The sequence below is a fragment of the Triticum aestivum genome, chromosome 2D, assembly GCF_018294505.1.
Source record: "Triticum aestivum cultivar Chinese Spring chromosome 2D, IWGSC CS RefSeq v2.1, whole genome shotgun sequence".
Lineage (NCBI taxonomy): Eukaryota > Viridiplantae > Streptophyta > Magnoliopsida > Poales > Poaceae > Triticum > Triticum aestivum.
Genome location: NC_057799.1, coordinates 635,197,236 through 635,219,548, shown reverse-complemented (window position 1 = coordinate 635,219,548; position 22,313 = coordinate 635,197,236). Strand labels below are relative to the sequence as shown.

The following is a 22,313-nucleotide window of genomic DNA, read 5'->3' as shown; positions in this document are numbered from 1 at the left end:
GCTCGGTGCACTCACGGAAGAAAACATAGCAAAATATTTCAAAAAATTCCGAAACTTTGTGAGGATAATAATCAGTAGATGTTATGGGCGCTTATAAAGTTTGGTGGTCAAATAACATTCGAGGAGCTCTGTAAAAAAGACAAAATCACAGAAAATTAGTCAAAATGTAAGTGCACTGTTTGAGCAGATTTTGTAATTTTGTCTTTTTTGTACAGAGTTCCTCGAATGTTATTTGACCACCAAACTTTGCAAGCGTCCGTAACATTTGTTGATGATCATTCCCACAAAGTTTCAGAATTTTTTGAAATGTTTTGCTATGTTTTCTTTCATGGGTGCACCGAAGGTGGGTGAAGCCACTACTTTCCCATCTTGTTAGTGCAAATGCTTAATCCACAGGCTTACAGCTGCTAGCAATAGGAGTCACTGTGGAGTAATTCTTTTTGGTCTAGGACCTGTAGAAGTCCATCCACAACATTTTTTTAGAAGAAGGCTCGCAAAGAGCCCGGCTTTGAATTAACAAAGCCATCAACCGGCCAGAAATTACAACAGACAACCCAACTTACAACGGTCAGAGTGATACAACGGGGAACACTGGAAAGCCTACTCACTACAACCTCCACAAGCCGCAAATGAATTGCAGCTAGCAAAGGCCGAGCACTCCACACCAGGATCATATGTAGCAGAAATAGAGCAGCACAGCAGGACATAGCCGACCTACGAGGATGGACCGTGCTCCAGGAACACCTAGAGAAGAAAGGAACCAACATCTTCCCTCTCAATCACCGAAGAGGGACCCTTCCCCCTCGCCATGGCTCGTAGGCGCCGTACCGTCGGGATTTCGAGAAGCTCACCCTAGAGCTGGAAGATTGTCGCCCTCGCATCGCAAGGTGGACATAGGATGCCCACATCAATTTGGGATATATCTCGCCGGCTGCTCCGCCACAGTCCAAGCCCAACATCCATCCACAACATCACAGACCCATGTTCTAACTTTTCTTTTTGGTTGCATTAAACTACCAGAACAGATGAGAAATGAGAGCATTCCTGCGAAACTTGGACGCAGAGTCTACCGCAATGGACAACCCGTGGCTTTTAAAGAAGAATTCAAAAACAAAATGTTCCAGGCTTGATATAGACCTCTGCAGCTTCAGCGTTCCAGTCTGCTGCTCCGCTTCACAGGAAGGCTGCAGCTTCAGCTAGCTCCAGCGTTTCTGTTGATCTTCTCACCTGCGTTTCACCCAACTCCTACCTTTTTTGCTTCCTGAGTGTGAGTGATACAGGAGACTGCCAACAATGGGACACAGTGAGGATATAATAAGCATACAACATCTGAGCAAAGGCATAACAAGTTAAGTACAATAATTAACGTCAGCTTGGTCAACGACTATCATGACATGATCATACAGAAACACGTACTTCGACAGCTTTAGGGACACTACCACTGAAAACGGCTAAACAGACAGAGCTGGATAGCTTCGAAACACTTCGACAGCGGTCGAGCAACCACCAAACACTACCCAACACAGTCTATCTACATTCACACAACAATAACGAAGAGGGACCAAGCAACGATCACTTAAATCATGCAGCAACCGAGGTTGCAGACGCTGTGGCTTGTGCAGTAGCACACCGGCTTGAACTCAGGACGATCTTCTACCAGAGGTTAGGGTGACGACTATTCCTCGATGGTTCTCCGGCCACGACCCCTCGACGACCTTCAAGCTGATTATAGCTCAGCAACTCCATATTCGGCAACTCCATGTTCCCTTTTTCAGCAGTAGAATTAGCTAGGTTTTATTTCGGCCGGCTGTAGCTCAGGTGGATGTTTCAAGGGATCAGCTCCCTGTGGTGTGTTGGTTGTACTTCGTGCATCCACACACCCAAAGCACGGCCGTATGGATAATCCACTATATATCCACATCAGAGTAGTGCAATGATTACTGTGTACATGTAACATCAAATTTCTTTAAAGCATTATCAATCCTTATACTGGTTAGTGGTGACAACAGACAAATTGTACATTTGTTTATACTAACTCAATTATGTGAAGAAGTGAACTTTACAATCTACAAGTATAAGTGAGCCCAGTCTACAAATATGTTCGCCAAACAGCAATACTTTTCTATCAATGCATCAAGACATAAAGTTTTTGAGTTTTCTCGGAGGGAAAAACACCACCAAACTAATAGCCCCAGACTCTACTGTAAAGAAACAGTGCATATAACGTGAACGCAAAGCCTGCCAGATACAAATTGCTAGAGAAAAATCTTTGCATCCAAATGCAAAAATAAAACAGCGATGTGGCATCAGATTATAAGCTAACTTGCGCATTGAGGTACCTCTGAAGAATCATCACCAACCGATTTGTCCTGAATGTTTGGGTGTGAGATTCCTCAGAAGTAGCTTGTTTTGCAATTGAACTGTCATGAACATCCAGGTGGCGGTGCGAACCGTCTACTGGATCTGGATTTATCCCAATATATGCCAATCTTTATGAACTTCCCTACGAGGTACACCTCTAGCTTCTCCATCATCAGATAACCTGATATCCTGCATAACAAACAAATAGAGACCCGCGTGTTCACAGAAAGAAAAAACTTAAAAAGCCCTGTATTGAGTTCCTTACCCGAAGAAATTCACTACACCGTTGTAAGTAGCCAAAACAATTTCCTGTGTGCCATCCTTGTCAATGTCATAAAGAAGAGGACTTGAATGAACATTCAACTGGTGAAACGCTAGGCCACCCTGGAATTCTTCTCCTTCTCCTTCTTACTTAATTGGTTTGATAAAACAAATCTGAATGTCTCAGTTGGTTTGAGTGTGTGTGGATGTTAACCAGTCCCGTAAAAAAGAAGTGGTTCATTCGCCTAGCGGTTTCTTTCATGCCAATCCATGCTTCTTTTTAGGGGGACACGCGTATAATAGAAAAATAAAGAATAACACATATTAGTGACACCCTCCGTTCCTATGCTTACGACGTAAATTTCCCAGCGCCCTCTAATAGGGTTATTATGCACAGTGAACTGCCACATTCACATTTTTTTCACTGCTAGTCTACTACTAATACAGAACCATACTAATTTTAGAAAAAGTACCAAAGAAACTGTACTGCATATTGGGGAATCAGCAGGCCAGAAGTTAGATTTGATGATGATGATGTTTTGTAAAGCCAGAAAGCCGGATGTCATTGTCAATGGCAAGGACACTATGCGCAACTAACCAGGCTTAGTGGGCTTCTTTCTCCTTTTCTATAAATTTTTGATACCATCAAAAAAATAACTCGAGTTAGAATATGTCATCCTCCATTTTGTACATCTTCACAACCGCACCGAGCTAATTTTATCCATGCATGGGACATGAACATCAGCATGCATTGATTTATGAAAGAGACAGCCTAGCATGGGCGGCAAGAGCCACTCAGGCTAGCCAAGGAGACTGCCCATGAAACCGCACCCCAAGGCCAATTAAGCCTTGAGGGAGGAACAAGACATAGGCAAGTCATCCTTGGCTATCAGAGATAAGGCCCTTGCAGCCATGTAAGGCTTGCTCTCCGCTGATGCATTAGCATTACTGAACTTCGGTCTCTTCAGTTCTTGGCTTGCAGTGTTTCTTCCATCCAGCATCTATTTATATACGCAATTCCTAGAGAACAAGATCTAGTCCTGTTTGGTGCATGTAGGCCTCTGCCAGAGCATCTTATCATAACCGCCTTTTGGACCAGCAGAATATATTGTAGGCGTCAACTTATATGGAATGTCAAATATCATGGTATACAACTTCATGTTGCATTTTGACTTATATGATTTTTCCTTGGGATTTGTTAGGTGGGAGCATATTGACACCTCTGAAAGCGATTCCTGATATGATGCTCAAATCTGCTTAAAGCTAGCCAGCATGATCAATCCCATATCTTAGCTAAAAGGACACGAAAAGTTGAATTGCTTATCTGATTTACCACATTATATCACTATAGTGGTCAAACAGAGCGAACGCACTACTCCTTACACAGCATGGAGCGATAATTTTGTCTTTAAATAATTTGAACGTATTCTAATCTTAAAAACCAATCTACTCTTGTGACAGATATAAAATGTAGTAACCATTCTATTAAATAAATATGCATTGTGCTCCCTGTGTGGTGTTTTCCAGCAGTTTTAAGAATTAACATGCCAGTGAAATTCAGGGTAAAAGCAAAAGTATTAGCATCGCTGATATCTAATGCCACATGATATCTGCGTGGACAAGTTCGAAGCTATTTCCAGTTGTATCAGAGATGAACAGATATTCCAAACGACAATTTTGCGGAAGCCATACATGGATCCCATGATTGTTCTGTGAATTTCAGGCAATACTCGTGTTTTGTCGCAACTTTGACTGTAAGGAGCTATCATAAAACCATGCTTCTAAGAGGTGTCAGTGAAGTTCTTGCTGTTTTTTCCCTTCATGATTATCACAGCAACGAGTATGCCGTTGTTCAATGAAATAGTCATGCTGCAAGGAAAGCAACATAGGACATGCTTATAGTTCTAGCGAGTCACATTTTCACTAGATATATCCGTGATAGATGCTTCAACATACCTTTGGTCCAGCCACTTGCTCTAGTTATATTACATCATTATTAAGCTCTTGTTGATGTCACTTAAAATTCACATTCATTAATCTTCTTAGTACAAATGCTTAATCCACAGGCTTACATTGCAGTGCAACAAGGTATGCTTGAAATTCTCTCAGGTTCTAGCTCTGCGCCCGAAGATTAGTTTTCTTTTTGGTTGTATTAAACTACCAGAACTGATGAGAAATAACAACATTCCCGGGAAACTTGGATGCAGAATCTACCAAAATGGACAACCCTGGGCTTGTAAAGAACACTTCAAAACAAAATGGACCAAGGCTGCTGGAGCTTCAGCGTTTCAGTCTGCTTCACAGGAAAGCTGCAGCTTCAGCTTCAGCTCCAGCGTTTCTGTTCATCTTCTCACTAGCATCCACCCCATTCCTACATGCCTAAATAACTTTCTGCTGATATTTCGCGCTGTCTGTACGTCGACAATGGCATTTTTGTACATATGCCTGCACTTGTTTAACCCTTTTTTGTTTCCTGAGTGATGCAAAGACTGCCAAAATAACGACACTTACAACATACACAAGCATACACATACATCTGAGAAAATACATATACTACTAACAAAGGAGAGTACTATAACATGATGATCACACTACTCACAAAAAATAAAACATGATGATCACACAGAAATAGTTCAACAGCCTAGGGTTACTACCACCTAAAAATGGCTAAAAGGACAGAGCTTCGAGATATTCAGACAACTGTGACTCTTGGCAATCTCTAGGGTTGTGCGACCATTGTCATGATTATTTGCACTTTATATTTTTCTTTTAATGATTATCATGGCACCGAGTGTGTCGTTGTTCAATGAAATAGTCAGTCTGCAAGGAAGAAACTGGCATCAAAATACTAACCGGAATCCATTTATTTCAGATAGATGTGGCTGAAAATTACAGATCCCCTTTAAAACCATTTTTGGTTCCATTAAATCACCAGAAGTGATGAGAAGTAACAGCAACATTACCGGGAAACTTCGATGCACAATGGACAACCCTAGGACTTTGTGATTAAGAACTTTTTGAAAACAAAATGTGCAGAGCTTGATACAAACTGCTGCAGCTTCAGCGTTTTTTCTGTTTCTCACCTGCATTTCACCAAATTCATACGAGACCAAATAATGTAATGTTTAATCCTTTTTTTGCTTCCTGAGCGATACAGAAGACTTTCAAACAATGGCACACTGTGTGGATCAACATAGAACATGATACTTACAATAGGCACAAGTTTACATCTCAGCAAATAAACATGATCATGCAGAAACAGTACAACAGCTTAGGGATACTACCACTGGCTAAACTGGACAGCTTTGTAACATAGCTCTAGCAACCACCAAACACTACCCACACAATCTACGTTCACACGACAATAGCAAAGAGGGACAAGCAACAGCGACTTGAATCTTGCAGGAACCGAGGTCGCACACGCCGTGACTCATGCCGATGTTCTCTGGATTGAACACAGCTGTGTACGCCACACGAGAAAACCAGACAGAGAGGCGTCCACAACAACCAGAAGTTTCTCTCCTAAGTCCACGTAAATAACCCGCCTCGAGAGCTCGACCGTGCCATCCGGTCCGACGGGCGGTTCTCCGTCTCGACAACGAAGCAGGACGATCTTCTCATCTACGCTGGAGGTGAGGGCGATGACTATTCCTCGCTGGTTCTCTGGCCACGACCCCTCGACGACCTTAAAGCTGATTGTGGCCTCGACAACTAATTTTAGAAAAAGTGACGAAGAAACTGTACTGCATATTGGGGAATCAGCTGGCCAAAAGTTAGATTTTATGATGATGATGTTTTGTAAAGCCAGAGAGCCAGATGCCATTGTCAATGACAGGGACACTATGCACAACTAACCAGGCTTAGTGAGCTTATTTCTCCTCTATTATAATCTTTCATACGATCACAAAAAAACCTTGAGTTAGAAGATGGTACCTCTTCGCAACCGCACCGAGCAATTTTCTCCATGCATGGAACATGAACATCAGCATGCATTGATGATGAAAGAGACAACCTAGCATGGGCGGCAGGAGCCACTCAGGCTAGCCCAAGAAGACTGCCCATGAAACCACACTCCAAGGCCAATTAAGCCTCGAGGGAGGAACAAGACACAGGCAAGTCATTCTTGGCTATCAGAGATAAGGCCCTTGCAACCATGTAAGGCTTGCTCTCCGCTAATGCATTACCACTACTCAACTTCGGTCTCTTCAGTTCTTGCTTTGTTGTATTTCTTCCATCCAGCGTCTATTTATATATGCACGTCCTAGCTAGAGAACAAGATCCAACCTTGTTCGGTGCATGTAGGCCTCAACCAGAGTATCTTATCATTACGGTCTTTTGGGCTAGCAGAATTTATTCTAGATGTCAACCTATATGGAATGTCAAACATCATGATATACAATTTTATGTTATGTTGCATTTTGAACTTTATGATTTTATGAGAGCATTTTGACTCCTCTGAAAGCGATTCCTGACATGATGCTCTAATCTGCTTAAAACTAGCTAGCATGATCAATCCCATATCTTCGCTAAAAGGACACGAAAAATTGAATGGCTTATCTGATTTACCACATTATCACTATAGTGATCAAATAAAGGGAACACACTACCTCTTTACAGAGCATGGATGGAAACATGGAATGATCAAGTACGTATGACACAGATCAGTGTGATACTAAAGACAGAAGAGGCTAAGCAATTCAAGTTAAAAGAAAAAGTACTAAATATGCGAGTTAAATTTATGTTAAAATCAAAATATGGTATCCATGTGGACAAGTTCGAAGCTATTTCCAATTCTATCGGAGATGAACAGATGGTCTAGACGAAATTTTGCAAAAGCCGTGCATGGATCCCATGATTGTTCTGTGAATTTCAGGCGATACTTGTGTTGTATAACAACTTTCACTGGAAGAAGTTCTTACTAGGTTTTGGTTCTAGGCCTCCTAATAGGAGCAAGAGTTTTCGCCTTTTCAGCTCACTAATTTGTTGTCTTTTCATTCTTTCTGAGTGTGGATTTTTTTACCCCTATACCAGTGTACCCTCTATCTAGACCATTCAGTTTGCGTCAAGATTTGTGATATCTTTATATAGAAATTTCTCTGTTTCTTCCAAACAAGAGAACATTTGACCTTGAAACTTTGCAGATCAACTATACACACGTGTCATGCTACCACTGAATGTAATATATAGTGCTAAGTATGCACATTGTACCTAAGTATCTATTTCCTTATGCTTCAAGGATTTTATTATCAACCTCTAAACACACTTACTTGCATGGTTTGAATCTTTGGTTCGCTCTCGTTTTCTGCACTAAGAGCGCAATGGGTCATCTAATTATTGTTAACAATGGCTTCCTATCAATTGTTCCTGCAAACTCTTGTATTATAGATTGCCATGTAAGTTAGTGAACTACTACTCTATCTAAGGATCGAAAAGTTACATATTTATTTGACTCCCCATTTAAGTTCACATGGAAAAACTCATATGAAGGGTGGTCTCATGTTAGTATCATCTTATTCTCTTCCACAACTTTGGAGCATGTCAAGAGATCATTCATCAATAGAAAATCATATTGTCCCTAAAAGAACAGAAAATTATATTATCCCTAAAATAGCAGAAAACATATTATTCCTAAGCAGAAACCATAGTATTTCTCTGAATCTCAGTATTCCTTACTCTAAATAATTGGCAGTAGGAAGCAAAATATAGCATATAACATGGTAAATGCCTTTGGTAATAAGAATAGGCCAACTGCTATTTGAGAACAAAAAGGCCAAACAGTGATGTATAAATGTCGATGCATATAGAAAACTCAGATCGAACTTGGTCAGTGTGCAAAACAATAGACAAAAGAAACATTTGAGAACAAATTGAAATGATCATGGAAAGTAAAACAACCATCTAAAACTTGCATTATAGTAACTATGTGGCTTAAATAGGCCAAATGTTGAACAACCAAAGTAAAATATTGGCATTTAAAAATACTAGATATGACACTATAAAAACTGGTGAGCAAGTAAAAGTTGAGTTTGTTAGCACTTGAGTACAAACAAAGGCAAGCCGACCTGACCATCGACATCGGACGTGCATGCCAATAAATACGACTAAGATATGGCCGTTAAAGAGATAGAAAAGAAAGTTCAAATAACAAACAATCGGAGAGAACCATACATCAAAAGAAACTCTCTCTTGGAGATCATTCATCTAATCATGGCCAATGTAAAATTAGTAGATCGGAGATCAAATATGTCTATAAATTATGCAACAAATAAGTCATATGAATTCTTGAGTAAAACATGTATAAATCTGATTATCAAATGAAAATTCATCACCGCAACGAACACATCATAAAAATTACATCAGATGGATCACAATCATGCAGGCGTCTTCCTTGATTTGCTTTCCTCAAAGGGACACGGAGAGAACACAGGCTCGCCGCACATGCCGGGGGCGTTGCCCGCGAAGCTGTCGCCGCGGAAGTGTCCGGTGCTCTTGGGGATAGGTCCGGTAAGGTTGTTGTTGGACACATTGAAGCTCTCGAACCTGGCGAGGTCGAAATCAGGAATGGTGCCTTGGAAGTGGTTGTCGTTGGCGTTGAACCTTATGAGGCCGTGAAGGTGGCTGAGTCCGGCGGGGATCTCGCCGGAGAAATCGTTCCTGGAGACGTCAAGCGCGTGGAGCTTCCCGAGGTTGCCGAGGGAGCTCGGCAGGGCGCCGGAGAGCCAGTTGCGGCCGACGTAGAGGTGGGTGAGTTCCGAGCAGGCCGAGACGCCCGCCGGGAGGCCGCCGCGCAGCGTGTTGTTCTGCAGGCTCACCACGCGGAGCGCCGGCGCGGTGCAGAGCAGCTCCGCGTCGATGGTGCCGTCGAGGCCCAGGGACTGGAGATCGATAACCTTGATCAGGCCGGCGTCACTCGCGCCGTTTTCGAAGCACCTGACGGACTCTCCCCACTTCGAGGCGCTGCCGTCGTGGCCGCCGCTGCCGTCGCACGGGTCGGTCGACGCGTCCCAGCCGATCTCCCGCGCCTTCGCGTGGCCGCTCGCGCTGCCACCGGCGAGCGTGGCAAGGAACTCGACGAGGGAGTCCAGCACGTCCTCATCCTCCTTACCTCGAACCCCACATGAGCAGCACACCAGTAAGGCCACTGTGCCGGCAGCGGCCACGGCGAGAATTCTCGCCATGACGTGATGACCGAGCATGCACAACTCACTGAACCCCGGTGTGCTGAACTGAGAGCTCTGATTTTACTGACGTGAACTAAGGAGCCCGGGATATGGCTGCATGCATGGCGCTGGATGGCACTCACGAGTCACGGCCTCACGGGTCGTCGCAATTGCATGTGGACAAAGACGGCGAAGATTTCAAAGTCCGGTGTGCGTTTGGCGCGGTGTTCTGGCCATGGCAACAAGGTGGAGGGGCCAGATGCCTGCCGGGAGGAAGGAGGGAGGGGCGTCATCCGCGTCTTTCGGCCGGCCGGGGCGATGGCACGAAATGGTAGATTCCAACACGCCTCACTAGTCGCGCCTCGATCATGGATCCAGTCATCCAGCCACCGGGGAATCTCTTCGTTTGATAAACTGAACAGAGATCTCATCTGACGTAGTACAAATTTCATAATTTGGAAGGCATATTGGTTGCGTCCGTGTTGTTTGATTGATCGGCCGATTCGTCGGTGACTATGTGGAATCAACCAAACGATTACTGGCGGTTGTCGCTCCCTTCTTCATGCACTACACTTCAACATTTTTTAAGACATACTTCGAATCTATTCATGATCATTAATTACAATATAGAGAAGACCGGAGTTAATAAAAATTACAACCATGTCCATGGACCACCTAGTGACAAGTGCAACTTAATAAATTTGTGCAATGGTGTTTGTTCACTCTGTGTACGACTTATGAGGCTGGTGCTAGGCGCCAACTGGCTGTAGCCAACTAGAAGACAGCCTCCTCGTCTGCCCTTGGACGTGCTCAAATCACAGCCATCAGATCGTACGCCGGCAGCCCGCCCATGACTCGCTCGTCGCCTCGCTGTGAGCGTCTTCTCGCAGAGGACAGCACCGATGTGTCCCCTCGGCTGCCAGAACACCATCGGTCGTCATAGCACCTCCCTCACAACCTACATCACTGTATCACCACACTATCTGAGCGTCACAACACAGGTTACAGCATGGGGGCATCCCTAAGCAACATCGGCTCGTAGCACACGCAACATCCATAGCAGCACCGCTCCAATGTCGCAGCACGTTTTGCAGCACGGGGTCATCCCTAAGTAACATCGGCGCAGCATACACAACATCCATAGTAGCACCGCGGGCACATCGCAAGACGGCTGCAGCACGGCTCGCAGCACCGCCGCCCTCGGCAGCGCCTGTAGGGGAATGTGTTACACAACAACAAAATTATGCTACACGATCACATCCAGAAAAAATGACTACTTGTGTGCCTTTTTTGTTGTTGGTTTAATAACTAGAAAAAATGACTACTTGTGTGCTTTTTCTGCTGCTAGTTTAATGACTAGAACAAAACAGTCAAGCGAACCAAACTTAGTAACTAATCCGATGCTAAAATTCTAAAGAACAGCAATGAGATTTGGAAACACTATGCACGATCCATGAGAAGAAGAAATGGAGAATTTGCCTAGTGTAGGGTAGGGGTCATCGCGAGGGATTCTCTGGTAACTCATTGCCTTTTTTTTCCTTTCTTTCCTGCCTTCCAACTATCGGCTGGTTCTATAGTTGCAGGTAATCTGTCTGTGTGCTGTTCCTTGCGTGTTTATGGATAGCTGCTGAATATCGACAGACAAAGCTACTTTTTTTTCCTCGCAGAAAAAAACTAGTACCTATTTTCCCTTATCACATAAACAGTCAAAAGGAAATTTAGTTGGTTTGATAAAACAAATCTGAGTGTGTGTGGATGTTGAAAGAACATGCGGTGCCCCCATGTTTGGTTTTGGTAATTGATGACAATCTCTATGGACTAATGGTTGTCTTGAGTTATATTTGAAGGATTTGTCCATAGGCTTTTCTTGAAGTCCATGTGTTGGTTTCAAGGAGTTTATGAGTTGACCAAGGTGCTATTAAGGAATTATCCAAAGATTGGTCATGTGAGTGTTGAGATTATTGCAAGCATGTCTTGAAGAAGAAGATTGTGTGATCATTCATGTTTACCTTCAAGACATCATCCAAATGAAGAGAGTTGGAAAGATTCAAGGTTGATCAAGACTATGTCAAGAGTGAATCAAGTTGATCAACTCACAAAGCGTAGAAGATGTATCGAGAGGGATCAAGTGATCCCATGGTATGGTGAGCATTGTCCATTGTGCTTTGTGTACTAACTCATGGTCTTTGTGAGAGTTCTATGTGGGGTTAGGTTTGCTTCCATGGGCTTGCGTCAAGGGGAAGATCTCATACAACCCATGGAGGATGACATCAAATCAAGGTTGTGTTGTGCAAGTTCAAGTGGAGCATCACGAAGAATTCATGGTTGTAGCTTGCCGTCCATTGTGGTGACAATGGACTTGTGAAGGTGTACCGAAGAGTGACTCACCCATAGTGGAGTATGGGGGAGCAATCAACTAGCCTTCATCGAGCCAACGCAATCACTTGTGAAGGTGTGCCGAAGAGTGACTCACCCATAGTGGAGTATGGGGGAGCAATCAACTAGCCTTCATCGAGCCAACGCAATCACGAAAGGTGGTCCAACTTGAGGAAGTCAAGATTGTCATCATCTAGCTCAAGTGGACTTCGTGCAAGGTAAAGGTTTTCCCTTGATAGGTTTTCTATTTTACCGGTCTTATGGTGGTAGTTGGGAGACCGAGTTATAGGATCGATTGCCGTACTATCAAGGGGGGCTCTTGATGAGTAGCTTGATCATATCGTTAGTAGAGAGCTCAAACCATTGCATCCTTGCATCATGTTTCTTGGTTCTTGTTTGGTTCTCTTTGTGAGTCTTAGAGCTTATGGTCATCTTGATGATAAGCTTGAGTTCATCGAAAACGGAGTTCGCATGCGTCTTCTATGATATTTTCGGTGTTGGAGGTTTTACCGGTCTTATCCAAGGAAGGGTTCTCACCATTTTCTTATGGGACTTTTCTAATTTGCTTCTTATTGATATTTATTTCAAGATTGTGTTAGCGCTTGTCGCTAGCTTTCCAACAAACTTGGTTTCATTGAATTCGGAGTCCGTTTGCAAAAGTTGTGGCAGTTTTGGTGTTCTGAAAAGGCTGCAGCGGTACTACCGCGAATTGGAGCGGATGTAATTTTTTACTACCGCTCCAGAGCGGTACTACCGCGGCTCCTACATCGGTAGTACCGCTCCGGACCAAAAACTCATCCCACGTCCTGCGGTGGTAGGCACGGATGTATTTTTTTAGTACCGCTCGCAAGCAGTAGTACCGCTACCCTTTGCGGCAGTACTGCTATCCCTAGCGGTAGTACCGTGAGTGCGAGCGGTAGTACCGCTCCGGCGGTTCTACTGGCCTTTTGCCTCCTCGCTGTTGTTTTTCAAAGGGCTACTACCGCCCTAGCAGTAGTACCGCTCCTTGGAGCGGTAGTACCGCTCTGTGCGGGCTGTGTGGATAACGGTTGGATTTTTCCTCACCTATAAAAGGGGGTCTTCTTCCCCATTGAACCTTATCCTTTGAGCTCGAGTTCTTCCCCATTGTTGACCTTCTTTGAGCTTGCTAACTCTCAATCCCTCCATGGATTCTTGCTAGTTTTTGAGGGAAAAGAGAGAGGAGATCTAGATCCACATTTCCACCAATCACTTTCTCCTCTATGTGAGGGGAACCCCTTGGATCTAGATCTTGGAGTTCTTGGTGTTCTCCTTCTTGTTCTTCCTCTCATTTTCCTCCCTAGCATTAGTTGCTTCGGTGGGATTTGAGAGAGAAGGACTTGGGCACTCCGTGTGCCCTTGCCATTGCATTTGGTGCATCGATTTGAGTTCTCCACGGTGATACGTGAAAGTTACAAGTTGAGAAGCTTTTTACTCTTGGGTGCTTGGTACCCTTGAGCTTGTTCCTCTTGGGTGTTTGGGCGCCCTAGATGGTTGAGGTCACCTCGGAGCCATATTCCATTGTGGTGAAGCTTCGTGGTGTCGTTGGGGAGATAGCCCCAACCTTTGTGGTGTTCGGAGCTCAATCATTGTGGTGTAAAGCTCTGAGCAAGCGTCGGGGTCTCCAATTAGGTTGTGGAGATCGCCCCGAGCAATTTGACGGGTATCGATGACCGCCCCCAAGGGTTGCCAAAGTGTACGGGTCCGGTGACCGCCCCCAAGGGTTGACATTTGTATGGGTTCGGTGACCGCCCTCAAGGGCCCCTTAGTGGAATCACGGCATCTTGCATTGTGCGAGGGCGTGAGGAGATTACGGTGGCCCTAGTGGCTTCTTGGGGAGCATTGTGCCTCCACACCGCTCCAAACGGAGATTAGCATCCGCAAGGGTGTGAACTTCGGGATACATCGTCGTCTCCGCGTGCCTCGGTTATCTCTTACCCGAGCCCTTTACTTATGCACTTTACTTTGTGATAGCCATATTGTTCTTTGTCATATATCTTGCTATCACATAGTTGCTTATCTTGCTTAGCATAAGTTGTTGGTGTACATAGGTGAGCCTAGTTGTTGTAGGTTTTGTGCTTGACAAATTAACCGCTAGGTTTATTCCGCATTTGTTCAAGCCTCTACCGTAATTATTTTAAAACGCCTATTCACCCCCCTCTAGGCGACATCCACGATCTTTCAGATGTTAACAGTCAGCTAGTTTGAGTGTGTGTGGATGTTAACATGTCATTATGCACAGAGAACTGCCACATTCACATATTTTGCACTGCTAGTCTGATACTAATATATATATATATATAGAACCATACTAATTTTAGAAGAAGTGACAGAAATTGTACTGCATATTGGGAATCAGCTGGCCAAAAGTTAGATTTTACGATGATGATGTTTTGTAAAGCCAGAAAGCCACATGTCATTCTTAATGACAAGGAAACTATGCAAAACTAACCAGGCTTAGTGGGATTATTTCTCCTCTTTTTATAATCTTTCATACCATCACAAAACCCCTTGCGTTAGAAGATGGTATCCTCCATTTTATACATCTTTGCGACCGCAACGGAGCTAATTTTCTCCATGCATGAAACATGACACATGAACATCAGTATGCATTGATTTATGAAAGAGACAGCCTAACATGGGCAGCAAGAGCCACTCAGGCTAGCCAAGGAGACTGCCCATGAAACCACACCCCAATGCCAATTAAGCCTTGAGAGAGGAACAAGACACAGGCAAGTCATCCTTGACTATCAGAGATAAGGCTTCTGCAGCCATGTAAGGCTTGCTCTCTGCTAATGCATCACAACTCAGTCTCTTCTGTTCTTGGTTTGGAGTATTTCTTCCATCCAACATCTATTTATATATGCACGTCCTAGAGAACAAGACCTAATCGTCGAGTTTGCTGCATGTAGGCCTCTACCAGAGTATCTTATCATTGCCGCCTTTCGGATAGCAGAATATATTCTAGATGTCAACTTATATGGAATGTCAAATATCATGATATACAACTTTATGTTGCATTTTGAATTATATGATTTTTCCTTGGGATTTATGAGATGTAAGCATTTTGACTCCTCCGAAAGCGATTCTTGATATGATGCTCAAATCTTCTTAAAGCTAGCTAGCATGATCAATCCCATATCATTACTCACCTGCAAAAAAAATCCCATATCATTAATAAAGGGCACAGAAAGTTGAATTGTGGATCTGATCTACAGCATTATCACTATAGTGACCAAACAGAGGGAACGCACTACTGTTTACACATCACAACATGGAGCCATAATTTCGTCTTTAAATAATTTGAACGTATTTTAATCTAACAAACTAAGCTACTCCGTTGACAGATATAAAATATAGTAACCATTCTATTAAATAAATATGCATTGTGCTCCCTATATCTTGTTTTCCAGCAGTTTTAAGAATTAATATGCCTGTGAAATTCAGGTTAAAAGCAAAAGCATTAGCATCGTGAGGGCAGCAGCCACCATGTAGTATTTATATTCACCAAGGAAAGAGTGTTGTCTCAAGTCATCGGATTAATCGAAAAAATTGGATCGCCCCTGCATCGCCCACCGTGCGGGCGACACTGCCGCCACCACTGCCGCCCCACTCTCAGCCCCCCTCCGCCTCTTCTCTCCCACATCATCGCCGTCCGAAACCACATGGGCGAAGTCCTTGCGGTGGTCGGTGGTGACGGGTCCTCACGTTGTCGGGTCGGCTCCAGCGGCGCTCTTTGGCCGGCTGGCGAGGCACCGACGGCTCGGAACATGGAGGCAGGCCAGCGTGGATCGACACCAGGCTGATCGGCGCGGATCGATGCAAGGAAGATCAATGCGTCCTGCGACATGGGTCATCCTTCAAGAGTTCTGGCAGTGGGGATCTTTGTACTCCTGCTAGCCCTGTCCAGACGGTGATTCTTCCCCCTTGTGTTGCTCGTTTTGGTGGTGCCGACTGCCACGGGCGCCATGGCCATTGGCTCCGGTGATCCAGTTTGGGTCAGCATGCGTTTGATGGGTCTGACCTCGCTTTGTCCGTAGTCGAGATATCTGAAGGTGGCGATCCGGTGCACACAATGCTGGATGGAGGTTCATCGAGCAGATCAGGGTGAAAACCCTGCTCTCGGCTAGTTGCCGAGGCCGGCGATGGCGGCGTTCTTCTGCCTCTACAGCGTGCGCATGCGATGACCACTGAGATTGCCCTGGACCGGTGTGTGCCCTAGACCCGGCAATGCGGCTTGGTAGGGGCCTCCGGCTTCAGATGCTTGGTTTTGGTGTGAGATCTGTGTATGCGGCTCAGACAATCTGCACCCTTTCGTCAAGGTGATAGGAGCAGCAACAGATGTTGTCGAGATGGCGCCTTCAGACTTATTGATGTATTACTTTATAATTAAGGTCTTGGTGATTGATTAATAAAATGGTTGCATGCGTCGCCCTGATGCAGAGGCCAGGGGTCATCCTCCTTTTCGAAGAAAAAAATGTGGACAAGCTCTAAGCTATTTCCAGTTCTATGAGAGAAGAACAGATGCTTCAGACGATAATTTTTTAGAAGCCATACATGGATCCCATGATTGTTGAGTGAATTTCAGGCGATACATCACCTGTAAAGATCTATCATAAAACTAAGCTTCTAAGAGGCGTGTGTGAAGTTCTTACTAGGTTTTGGTTGTATGCCTCCTCACAAAAGCAAGAGTTTACAACCTTTTCAGCTCTCAAAAGCCGGCGGTTTTGGTTGCTAAGCTAGCTTTGTTACGTTGCTACGTGAGTGCTACCTCCGGTGAAGTAACCATCAAGCTTCGTGCACTTTTTGTTTCTTTTTTTTTTGCGGGGAAAGCTTCGTGGACTCGTGTCTCGCTGAAATCAATTGTCTAGCTTGTGTCAGCCAGCGGCCGCTACGTACGTGATTGTCTGATGGAAAGTACTCGTAGAGCCGACCTACAAGTCGGGCCTGTGTTCGACACTCTCTTGCATATGCTCTGATAGTTCTCTTTAGCCACTTTACATGGCAGTGTCCTCAATTTTGAACTTGTACTATTGTATTAGTATGAGACAGAAACCAAAAGTAAAAACACCTTTTTAGTCTTCTTTATTTGTGCAGTACATATAAGACCCGACGTTCCTAAATATAAGACTTTGTAGAGATTCTGATGCGGACTACATACAAAGCAAAATGAGTGAATCTACACTCTAAAATTTGTCTATATACATCCGTATGTAGTCTGTATTGAAATCTCTATAAGATCTTATATTTAGAAACGAAGGGAGTATCAATTATATTAAATCATTATATTTGATTGCAGGCTTTTTTGATGCCACTTAACCTTCACATTGATAATCTTTTTACTACAAATGCTTAGTCTACAGGCTTACATCAGGCAGCGACAGGAGCCTTTTGTTGGGTTGCAACAACCAACAAGGTATGCTGCACTGCACAGGAAAGCCTAGATAACAAGATATGCTGCACTGCATTGCACATGCTTACTGCATCTATTTATGCATGCACGTCCTAGATAACAAGATCTAATCCTGTTTGGTGCATGCATGTAGGCCTCTACCAGAGTATCTTATCATTATCACCTTTTGGGCTAGCAGAAATATGTTCTAAATGTCAACTTATTTGGAATGTCAAATATCATGATATACAAGTTTATGTTGCATCTTGAATTATATGTTTTTTCCTTGGGACTTGTGAGATGGGAGCATTTTGACTCCTCTGAAAGCGACTCATGATATGATGCTCAAATCTGCTTAAAGCTAGCTAGCATGCTCAATTCCATATGTTTGCTAAAAGGATACAAGAAGTTGATACAAACTACTACATTCAACATTTTTTCAGTTGATCTCATAAGCGTTTCACACAACTAGATGACCCATTGCGCCTATGGCGCAAAGGTTGAGTGCGAACCAAGCTTTCGAACCATGTAAGTTGAAATATTTAGAAACCGATCATAGAATCTTTGAAGCATAAGGAAATAGATATTTAGGTATGATGTTCATACATAGCACTATATATTACAACGGTGTGTTCATTGGCCAAAAGAAAAGGATGAGATCAATTCATGGTAAGCAAAGCTACATAGGCAAAGATGCATCATAGAAATAGCTTTGGTCACTCAACTTATGGTAACTAAGATATGCAGTATTTAGATCAGGTAGAGTCATCGCTGTCTGTACCATCGGCGTCGAAAATGACCTCTTCATGGTGGGTGTGTTTGGTGGGTTGTCATTGGAAAAAGTAGAAATGCCTTCCATATCATCATCCACCAGCCGATGCTCAGATAGGCTACGATTGGACATGTTTGGCAATGTAAAGTTGCTCAAACTTCAAAATGGACAGAAATGGTTTTGAGGGGATTTGATGATGTTATATTGTTCTCCAAGACATGAGACTTGGCAAGATCACCAAATAGGGCATTTGTGACATGATGGAATTTTCTTGGATTTTTATGAAAATATTTCCTGTAGAAATATTTCAAATCCTTGAAATGGGCAGAAATGGTTTTGTGAGGTTTTCTCCAAAATTTTGAACATGACCATGTGCTGAAACTCTTATATATGGAAAATATATGTCCACTGAGTTTCCCTGATTTTTCTCAAATATTTTTGAAGCTTTAAAATAATTGTAACCTATTAAAGACCATTTCTGGACTTAGGAAAACGCCTTCAAATAAAATAGGAAAATTACTTTTAAAATTATGTTTTTGTGGTTTATGGGAGTCCTATATCTAATAGGTTTCAAATATACTCTTTGGAATATTTTTCATACCCCAAGTCAAGTACTTGTAGTGCAAACCTCAATTCAGGGGTTTTTGGGAAACTAAATTTAGAAAATACTTTTTGGCCAAATTATTTTTATAAGAAAATTCTATATTGTACTATACACATGGCATGATCATTGGGCAGAAGTCTGGGATCAAGGAGAAGGAGTATAAGAGTTGGAGGATTTATTTGATTTTTAGAGCACTTGCAAACAATAGACAAAAACCAATCAAGGCAAAGTCCAAAACACTCAAAAGTTTTTGATAAACCACATTTTATCATGATTTACCATCTTAAGTGTTGTGGCATGAAAATCAGGGTGTGACACCTAATTTACCACATTATCACTAAAGTGATCAAACAGAGGGAACACACAACTCTTTACACAACATGGAGCGATAATTTCGTCTTTAGATAAGCAAAAAAGGATGGAAACATGATCAAATGGAGCATTAATTATGTGCATCATATGTGCAAGCGAAATGGAGCTCAGGTTCTCACTAAAGCAACCAGACCAACTTTGGATGAGTTCACAACATTTTATACATTCTTCTGCTTATCAAACACCAGATTCTTCTGCTAAAGGATAGAAACATGACCAAATGCATCACGATTGGGAATCACATTCTTCTGCTTATCGAACACCGGATTCAAATACGACGAGTTCACTACACATTTTATAGATCAACGAGCAGAGGGTCCAGTGGAGTGCACAGATATTATTCAACTGTGTGTTCTGTGCTGGATAGGGTGCTTTGGATTGGATGATCCTTCTCTTGCTCTCTTGCATGTGGCTCTGACGGTTTTCTTTTTCCACTTTACATGGTAGTGGCCTCAATTCTCAACTTGTACTGTTGGATCAGCAGGAGACGGAAACCGATAATAAAACACCATTTTGGTCTTCTTTATGTAGTACATATATAAGCATAATATAATTTGTCACACAGAAATCTGTTATGTTCCTTTCTTCAAATTTTTTTAATGTCAAAGCATGCTCTAACTTGGTATCAATATGTCAAAAGTTTTGTCCATCTGATTTGGTAATTGTCAAATCTCTAACTTGTTACTCTTGAATTCTTCAGAGTCGTTGGACCCGATCAACTGTATGTCATAGGACTTGCTTATAGTTCTGGCTAGTCACATTTTCACTAGATATTCTTCTTTCATGATTAACGTGGCAGTGAATATGTCGTTGTATAATAAAATCGTCACGCTGCAAGCAAATAAATGGGCAATTTGTGTGCTCTAGTTATAATAAATCATTATATGTATTTGTTTTTTACGCCACTTAACCTTTTCATTATTTAATCTTCTTACTACAAATGCTTAGTCCACAGGCTTACAGCTGCTAGCGACAGGAGCCATTTGTAGGGTTGCAACAACCAACAAGGTATGTTGCACTGAACTGCACAGGAAAGCTGCAGCTTCAGCTCTAGTGTTTCTGTTGGTCTTCTCACCTGAATTCACCCCATTCGTATTGGCCTAAATAACTTTCTGCTGATATTTCACGCGACAATGACACTTACATACAAATGCCTAAACTTGTTAAACCCTTTTTGTTTCCTGGGTGATAGAGAAGACTACCAAAACAACGGGCACATATTATGAATAACATAGAGCATGATACTTAATTACAACATACACAGGTTTACACATACATCTGAGAAAATACACACTTCCTCTGTAAAGAAATATAAGAGCGTTTAGAACTTTACGGAGGGAGTACTAACAAAGGAGAGTACCATAATATCTCTTCCCCACATAACATGATGATCACACAGAAAAAGCTCAACAGCCTAGGGATATTGCTACCCAAAAAATGGCTGAAAGGACAGAGCTGGATAGCTTCGATGTATTCAGACAACTGTTACTCTTGACAGTTTCAGGGTTATGCAACCAACTGTATGTTTACACCCCCATCCATTCATATTTGCACTATATATATGTGTGATGTTTCTTCATGATTACCACGGCAGCGAGTATGCTGTTGTGTTCGGTGAAATAGTCATGTTGTAAGGAAAGCAACTGGTTTCAAAATTCAAACTTGAACCCACGCATTCCTGATAGATGTGCGTGAAATTTACAGACCCCCTTCAACTTTTTTTTGGTTCCATTAAACCACCAGAACTGACGAGAAGCAACAACAGCATGCCTGGGAAACTTTGAGGCACAATGCAAATAAGAACTTGAAAACAAAATGTACTGAGCTTGATACGAACTGCTGTGATTTTTCTGTTGATCTCACATGCATTCGCCCAAATCCTCCTACAAGCTTAAATAATGCAATGCTTAATCCTTTTTGGCTTCCTGGGTGATACAGAAGACTGGCACACAGTGTGGATCAACATAGAACATGATACACTTACAACAGGCACAAGCTTACATCTAAGGAAATAAACATTTACAAAGGTGAGTACACAAATAGTTCAACTTACCGCTAATAATAAAGAAGCGTACTGATTTTAGAAAAAAGTGATGAAGAACTGTACTGCATATTGGGGAATCAGATGAGTTAGATTTGCTGCTGATGATGTTCTATAAAGCCAGAAAGCCACATGTCATTGTCAATGCCTCAATGGCTAGGACACTATGCACAACTAACCAGGCTTAGTGGGTTTATTTCTCCTCTTCTATAATTTTTTTATACCATAACAAAACCCCCTCGAGTTAGAATATGGTATCCTCCAGTTTGTACATCTTCCCAACCGCACCGAGCTAATTTTATCCATGCATGGAACATGAACATGAACATCAGCATGGAACATGAACATGAACATCAGCATGCATTGGGAACATGAACTCAGGCTAGCCAAGGAGACTGCCCATGAAACCACACCCCAAGGCCAATTAAGCCTTGAGGGAGGAACAAGACACAGGCAAGTCATCCTTGGCTATCACAGATAAGGCCCTTGCAGCCATGTAAGGCTTGCTCTCTGCTGATGCATTAGCATTACTGAACTCCGGTCTCTTCTGTTCTTGGCTTGCAGTATTTCTTCCATGTAGCATCTATTTATATACGCAATTCCTAGAGAACAAGATCTAATCCTGTTTGGTGCATGTAGGCCTCTGCCAGAGCATCTTATCATAACCGCCTTTTGGGACAGTAGAATTGTAACATCCCAAATTTTCAATTTGGAATGTTATACATTAGATCATCATTGCATATCATATTTTATTGCATTTTGGTTTGATCCTAGAAATTCTACGCAACTCAAGGACCCACGGAGAGAGTTGGGGATTTCGTTATTTTCATATTTGAGTTTTCTCAAATTCTGAAAATAGGATCATTTGATTTTATTTATTTTATCTTCAATTATTTCAATTATAAAAATAAGAGAGAGGGAATAAAATGACTTTCCCAAAATAAAGAAATATTGAG

The 22,313-nt window shown here is 42.7% G+C and overlaps 1 pseudogene; it reads right to left on the bottom strand.

Moving 5' to 3' along the window:
• Positions 1–22,313, bottom strand: part of LOC123056117 (protein DEFECTIVE IN EXINE FORMATION 1-like) — a 174,656-nt pseudogene that overhangs the window by 38,643 nt on the left and 113,700 nt on the right.